The 8055-nt window shown below is 46.7% G+C and overlaps 1 non-coding gene across 1 annotated transcript; it reads right to left on the bottom strand.

The window, feature by feature from the left end:
- Positions 1-2344: 2344 nt before the first annotated feature.
- Positions 2345-2452, bottom strand: LOC114008022 (U6 spliceosomal RNA). The gene has a single exon (XR_003549588.1). It is a non-coding gene; the product is annotated as a U6 spliceosomal RNA (small nuclear RNA).
- Between the last annotated feature and the right edge of the window lie 5603 nt (positions 2453-8055).

Below are 8055 nucleotides of genomic sequence, written 5' to 3'. Positions count from 1 at the left end.
TTTTTCTTACAGGGTGCAAGCAATCGCCAGAAATACAGAGAGAGACATAGAGACAGAAAGCGAGAAATCTACCCCCAGGGGGAATGGCCACACCGCAATCCCTTCTCCTCCATTCTCCTCTCGGGATCTTGGGCACGCATGCACACGCGCCCAACGTGAGTTTAAGCCACCGGGTCCGCTACTTGAACCACGGTCAGCTACATGGGAGTCCAGCGACATAGCCATTACACCAACTATCATAGTCAACTTTTTAAAAATATTTATTTATTTATTTATTATTTAATTTGACCAGAGAGAGAGAGAGAAAGTGAAAAAGCAAGCCACCAAGTCCAGGACTTGAACCATGGTTGGCCATGTCAGAGTCCAATGCCTTAAGCAGCACACTACCTGCCAGACCCCATAGTCAACTTTTGATGTGCATTTTCTTTGGGTCAGGCATTATACCAAGAGTTATTCATTACTATCTCATTCAATCATCAGAACAATACTGTGAGTTAGGTCTTACCAACGTTTCCAACTTGCAGATGAGAAATCTAAGGATTAGAGTGGTTAAGAAATGTATCTACCCACAGAACCAGCAGGTGGCATAGTGGTTGAAGGTGCTGGATTCCTACCTGGCCAACCACGCTTTGAATCCCAGGCCTGGTGCCTTGCTTTCTCACTTTCTCTCTCTCTCTCTCTCTGTCCCTCTCTGGTCAAATTAAAAATAAATAAGTAGGGACCAGCAGTTGGTGTAATGGCTATGTCGCTGGACTCCCATGTAGTCGAGGGTTGTTCGAATCCTGGACCCAGTGGCTTAAATTCATGCCAGGCATGTGTGCATGCATGCCCAAGATTCCAAGAGAACAGAGGAGAAGGGATTATGGTGTGGCCATCCCCCATGAGAGGTGATTTCTCACTTTCTTTCTCTCCATCTCTCTCTGTCTTTCTGGCAAATGCACGTGCCCTATAGCAAAGAACCTCTCCAAAAATTAATAAATAAACAAAAAGATTTTTTAAAAAGTAAGTAAATAAATATGGGGCCAGCAGGTGACACGGTGGTTGAGGGTGCTGGACTCCCATATGGCTGACCACAGTTCGAGTCTTGGACCGGGCGGCTTGCTTTCTCACTTTCTCTCTCTCTCTCTCTGTCTCTCTCTTTCACTTTGTCCCTCTCTGGTCAAAATAAAATAAATAGACAAATAAATAAGGTTAAATAAAAAATAATTCTTTAAAATAGTAAAATTAATAAATAAGTAAATAAATAAAGTTAAAAAATAATCCTTAAAAAAAGAAAGAAAGAAAGAAAGAAAGAAAGAAAGAAAGAAAGAAAGAAAGAAAGAAAGAAAGGAAGGGAGAAAGGAAGGAAGAAATGTATTTACCTAGTTGGGACATGGCAGGCTAGAACTCCAACCTAGCAGTCAGTACACTTCTAGGAACTGAGTTCTCACCAGTAGACTTTTCCTAAGTTCAAAAGGTGAAGAAGAGCAGCAAAACAGAGGAACCCCTCTTATTTAGCAAACATGAAACATTTCTTTTTTTTTTTTTAAGGTTTTGCCATAGGGCACATGTGCTCACCAGAGAGAGAAAGAAAGAGAAAGAGAGAGGGAAAATAAGAGAGGAAAAAAAAAAACCCCCCCTTGGGGGGGAGGCCAAAGCCATAATCCCTTCTCCTCCATTCTCTTCCTGGGGTTTGGGCATGCAAGCACATGTGCCCGATGTTACTTTCTTAATTTCTTTTCTTTTTTAAAAGATTATATTTAATCACATATATCTTTACAGTGTATAACATTTCTTTTTCCAGCATGATTACCATGCATATCAGTCAAGACAAAGACATCACTATCCACATCATCATCATCAAATAGCTTTTCATTTTTTCAGATTATTATTATTTTTTATTCACATTTTAAAAATAATTAATTAATTAATTAATTAATTTTAATTTGACCAGAGAGAGACAGAGGAAAAGTGAGAAAGCAAGCCACCAGGTCTGGGACTTGAATCATGGTCAGTCACGTGGCAGTGTCCACCACGCCATCTGCTGGCCCCTATTCTCGTGTTTTTTTAAACATTCAATCACTATACATCATTTGGCTTGTAAAGAGAATTTACCTAACATGAAATGCTTCTCAGACCAGTCCAGCTGAGACTACTATACATGTTATCACCAACAGGTAATAAACAATTTCTGTGTCCCACAAATGTCATGCTTCTCTGTTTGTTCTCCTACTTTCCTTCTCTATCCTCTTTCCTTCTCTCCCCCGCCCCCATTCCACACTGTCTTCAGCATCCATAACTACTTTCACTGCCTTTATGCCCTCCCAATATTTCAATCTCCGCCAGAGTGTGGATAGTCAGTAAAAAAAATATGGAACGCTTCACGAATTTATGTGTCACCCTTGCACAGGGGCCGTGCTAATCTTCTCTGTATCGTTCCAATTTTTAGTATATGTGCTGCCAAAGCAAGCACGCCCAGTGTGATTGTCAAGCTTCTGGATCTGGGACTTCAATCGTGGTCAGCCTTGTGGGAGTCTGGCACATTTACCACCATGCCACCTGCTGGCCCCTATTTTTTATTTATTAGATTTTTATTTATTCATGAGAATGTGTGTATATGCATGCACGCAAGAGAAAGGTTTGCAGAGGTGCCCTGCATGGTCTCCTCATGCTACTATTCCCTTTTTCATGTTCTTCAGCTTGGGGGTTCAGGGCACACCCACACCTCCCAGCATGTTTCAGGTGGACCTGGGAGATCACCTGGTCAGTCATGTGACTTCCAGTATTGCAGTTCAGTGTACTACCAAGTGAGCCATCATGCTGGGCCAAGATAGGTCTGCTTCCCCTTTCAACCTCCTCTCTCAGCACACACATCTTGGTTCCCACAGTAAGTGGCACAGCAGAGGGACTCAGTAACGGCCCCTTCCAGTAAAGTGTCTTTGAAGAGAGATACTTCAGGGCAGAAAGCTCTTCTCCAGGCCTTCATAATTTCCATGCCTCATCTTTAGAACTGATGGGTCACCCCCTTCCTGTCCACCCATCCATCCCCATAGCTGGAGCCATTCCTTCCTCAGAGCCTAGAAGCCTCCCAAAGACATTTAGAACCCAGAGGGATGATACATGGAGGTGGCTCAGAGCCTGGCACACAGGCGGCCTTCTCCTCCTCCCCCCAAGCAACTGATCTCCTACCACCCAGCCCATGTGGCTAACAGGCCCAATAATTATGAGGAGGGCTGACAGGCACTGAGGACTTAGTATGTGGTAGGCATCTGCTCAGTACCTCACAAATATCAGTTCATTGATTTCCTGAACTGAGGAAGCAGAGGCACAGAGAAGTTGAATTTTCCCAATTCACACAGCAGGAACATGACGCAGTCAGGATTCTCTAATGCTAGAAAGCAGTCACTGTGTTGGGACCAGCAGTTGGCGTAATGGCTATGTCACTGGACTCCCATGCAGTCAACCGCAGTTCAAGTCCTAGACCCAGTGGCTTAAACTCACGCTAGGTGTGTGTGCATGCATGCCCAAGATCCCGAGAGGAGAAAGGAGAGGGAATTGTGGTGTGTCTATCCTCCCTGGGGGGCGATTTCTCGCTTTCTGTCTTTCTGTCTCTCTCTATCTTCTGGTGAGTGCACGTGCCCTATAGCAAAAACCTCTTAAAAAAAAAAAAAAAGAAAAAAGAAAGAAAGAAAGAAAAAAAGCAGTCACTGTGTTATCCTGCTTCTTGAGACATAACCTCCACCATTCAAGCTACTGCTGCCCTGTTCAGCCAGCCCCTGATGAGGGAGCCCTGAGTTCAAATTCTGACTCTGCCAACGACCAGCTTCAATACCTTCTATGAGCCAGGCCCTGCTCTAGGATCTGGAGGCAAGGTTGTGCTTTCCTGGAAGTAAGGCGAGATGGATAAAAAGCAAGTAAACAAACCCATAAAGAAGAATGTTTCAGGCTTCGACAAGTACTAGGGAGGCAACACACAGTTGATGCGATCCAGGGGGCTGGGGGTATCTAACCGTCTAGAGAAAGACATCCACATGAACCCAACACGAAGGGTCATTAGAAGCCGGTGGAAGAGCATCCCCACGGAGAACAAGCTCAGCCTGAGGCACAGAGGACCGTGCAGGCTCAGGTGAGCACACTGGCCACTGGAGGTTGTTGGAATTGTTTTGTTTGTTTGTTTGTTTGAGAGGTTTTTGCTATAGGGTGCGTGTGCTCGCCAGACAGAGAGAGACAGAAAGACAGAAAGCAAGAAATCACCCTCCAGGGGGGATGGCCACGCTGCAGTCCCTTCTCCTCCATTCTCCTCTTGGGATCTTGGGCACGCACTCACACGCGCCCGGCATGAGTTTTAAGCCACTGGGTCCGGGACACAAACCGCGGTCGACTACGTGGGAGTTCAGTGACATAGCCATTATGCTAACTGCTGGTCCCTTTATTTGTTTGTTTTCAATGCCAGAGAGCCTGAGAGAGAAGGAGAGAATGCACACTCCAACGGGGGCCCTGGTCATACCATACCCCATTTTCCTCCATTTCTTCATCTTGGCAGGGTTCTGGGTTCATGTTTTAGTCTGTTCTTGCATTGCTAACAGAAATACCTGAAGCTGGATGATTTACAAAGGAAACAGAAGTTCATTTATAAAACCTATTATTCCGGTAGCTGGAAGGCCAAAGACATAGGCCTACAACGTGGCCACTGGAAGCACGGAAGTTGGCAGCATGCAGAGGGAGGCTGTGGGTAGTCTCTTTTATGACAATCAGTGCTCTTTAGAACAAACCACCTCTCAGGAGAGCTGGAACTCACTGGATCTCACAAGACATCAGTAACCTGTTCACAATAGTGTTGCCTCCACGATGCAATTACATGATCCAGTCACTGACCACTAGGCATTACCACCTCCCAACATCAAATTCCAAACCATGAAACTCTGGGACATAAGCCACCATCCAAACCATAATAGCACTGGTTATGTTACCACTGGGGTGGGCTCAAACTATGGGATCCAGCCTCCTCCGCATAGCCCTTAGCCACTGTGTTATCCTCCAATGTATTATGGGGATGGCCTGAAATTGGGCTTATTATTATTTTTTAAAGAATTATTTTTTGTTTAATTTTATTCATTGTCATTATTTTATTTATTTATTTATCTACTTGAAGTTGACCAGAGAGAGAAAGAAGGAAAGTGAGAAAGTAAGCTGCCAGGTCCGGGACTTGAACCGTGGTCAGCCATGTGGGAGTCCAGCTGCTTTAACCACCGCACTACCTGCTCATCCTGGGCTTTATTTATTTTTTTAAAGAGATTTTTGCCTTAGGGCATGTGCACTCATGGGCAAGAGATAGAGACAGAGATAGTGAGAGGGAAAGTAAGAAATCACCCCTTAGGGGCAATGAACACAACACAATCCCTTCTTCATTCTCGTTCTGGGATCTTGAGCATGCACACACACATACCCAGCATGAGTTCAAGCCATCAGGTCTGAGACTCGAACCATGGTCAGCTATGTGAGAGTCCAGCAACATAACTGCTATGCTATCTCTGGGCCCCTGGAATTGAAGTTTTGTTTTCTTTTTTAAAGAGAGAGATTTACTATAGGGCACGTGTGCTTGCCGGAGAGACAGAGAGAGGCAGAAAGTGAGAAATAACTCCCTGGGGGGGATGATCATGTCACAATTCCTTCTCCTTCATTCTCCTCTTGGGATTTTGGGTATGCATGTACATGTTCCTGGCGTGAATTTCAAAGCCCCGGGTCTGGGACTCAAACCACAGTCGGCCATGTGGGAATCCAGTGATGTAACCATTATGCCATCTACTGGTTCTGGGTTTTAAAAGGTGACTTTGGGGGCCAGCCAGTGGCATGGTGGTTAAGGTGACTTGATCCCACATGACTGACAGCTGTTCAAGTCCCAGACTCAACAGCTTGAAAAACACTGGCAGGGCCAGCAGGTGACATGGCAATTAAGGCTCTGGACACACCCATATGGCCAATCATGGTTCAAGTCCTGGACCTGGTAGCTTGCTTTCTCACTTTCCCTCTCTTTCTCTGGTCAAATTAAAATAAATTAATGGATAAATAAAATTAAATAATTCTTTAAAAACAATACCACACTGGGCATGTGTGTGTGTGTGTGTGTGTGTTGCCCAAAATCCAAAATCCTGAGAGGAGACTGGAGGTGTGTGCCCAAAATCCTGAGAGGAGACTGGAGATTGGCCATCCTCCCTAGGGGGTGATTTCTCACCTCCCCCCACCTCTCTCTCTTCCCAGAGAGCACACACACTCCAAAAAAGTGACTGGGTGCCAAGATGGTGGTGCAGAAGTAAAACCTCGATGCTCTGTGAGGCTGACTCAGATGGGCAGGTTCTTGGTTTGTATCTAGAGACCTCCCTGAGTACACTGGGCAAGCACACGCCCATGATCTCGGGTTGGTTAAGGCTGGGGGTGGATCGGAGCATGAGGATCCCATTGGGGTGTTATCTCAATGCTCTCTGTTTGGTTCTCTCACTCACGGAAGAAATAAATACATAAACTGTAACCAAGAGATTATGTAGCAGTTCCATCGCTGGACTCCCACATGGCCAATCGCAGTTCAAGTCCCAGACTCGGTGACTTCAAACTCATGCCAGACGTGTGTGTGGCCAAGATTCTGAGAGGGGAATGGAGGAAAAAGGATTGTGGCATGGCCGACCCCCCCTAGAGAGTGATTTCTTGCTTTCTGTCTCTCTGGTGAGTACACATGCCCTATACCAAAAATCTTTCTAAAAAAAAGTAAATGAATAAACTTAAAAAAAAAAAAAAGGAAAAGGAAAAGAAAAGGCAGCCTTGATACCAGGTGTGTGGGAGGACCAGAAAAGTCAGAGTATTAGTGGAAAGACCTATTAGCAGCAGGCATGGCCTGCAGTCACCTTGAAGAGCATGGTCTCCTTTGACTTACGGGAAATGTGCATCTTGGAGGCATAAAAGCCCAGAGTCTAGGAAGATAAAGTGCCATGTGTGGCAATGAGGTGGGCAGGCCAAGGGTGCCTCATGTCTTGGACTGGCTCAGTTTGCCCTGCAGCCCACTCTGCATCTCTGACCTCCCTGCTACACCCCAAGAGGCTAACCTCCCCATACCTCCCAGGCTGCTCTGTCTATGGGCTTCCTTTTGGGCTCAGCCCATAGAGACCTGAGGGCAGAAGCCTGGGGTAAATGTCCCCCCAGCTCCTCCCTGTAGGCTACCAGGTCCCTCCAACTCCAGGGCTCTCCCAAGCATGCTCTTGGGGTACTGGCTCCCTCTCTTAGTCCCTTTGGGGTGTTAAGGGCTTCCCCTTGTTGCTAGCCTGGAGTGGTTTCCTGAGCCCTCCATAGACAGTTCCTCCATTCTCCCTCCCCGCCCCATTCACCCACTTGGGGAGGAGCGCTGTTCTCTGCTGAGACCCTGAGAACGTGAGGAGTTTGATGGTACAGTAGGCAGCATTTGTCACACTAAGCGCTTGCACTGCTCCCTGTTACTGAGTCCCTCACAGTTCTCATGAAGGGCTGTCATCCCTGTCCTACTCTGCAGACACTGTTGGTCACACCCTCTTCCCTAAACACTCAGTTCTCTGTACTCTTTCTGCATCGTCTCCTGGTGTTCCCCCTCTGTTCCCTCTGGCTGCTCCTTCTGGGCCTTTCTGCTGACTCCATCTCCTCTCCCTGGGGATGGTAACCTCCCTGCCTCATGCTGGGCTCTCTTCTCTCGGGATGGCCCATCTTTTCCCAGCCATAAGGCCCACTGTAGGCTGAGGATCTGAGCCCATGACAGCAGATCAGAAGTTCTGTCTTCAGGTGTCTCCACTGGGATGACTCATGAGCATCTCAAACTCAGCTGTACACCCTCCCCCAGCTTTCCCTCTCCTCTTCCTCACCGGCCGGGAGCTCAGGCCAGAAACCTTGGAATCATTCATGCTACCTGCCTCTCCAGTAACCTCCCCTTCACTCTGGGTCCAAGTGATATCAGCTCTCCTGGCACGAGGACAGCCTGAACCGCCCCCTGCCCTAACACAGTACTATCACAATGAAACAAAACCCAAACTCCTCACCCTGGCCAGCTACTCTTCACTCTCC

Source organism: Tupaia chinensis, unplaced genomic scaffold (genome assembly GCF_000334495.1).
Source record: "Tupaia chinensis unplaced genomic scaffold, TupChi_1.0 Scaffold000273_1, whole genome shotgun sequence".
NCBI lineage: Eukaryota > Metazoa > Chordata > Mammalia > Scandentia > Tupaiidae > Tupaia > Tupaia belangeri.
This window is presented reverse-complemented; position numbering and strand designations above follow the sequence as displayed.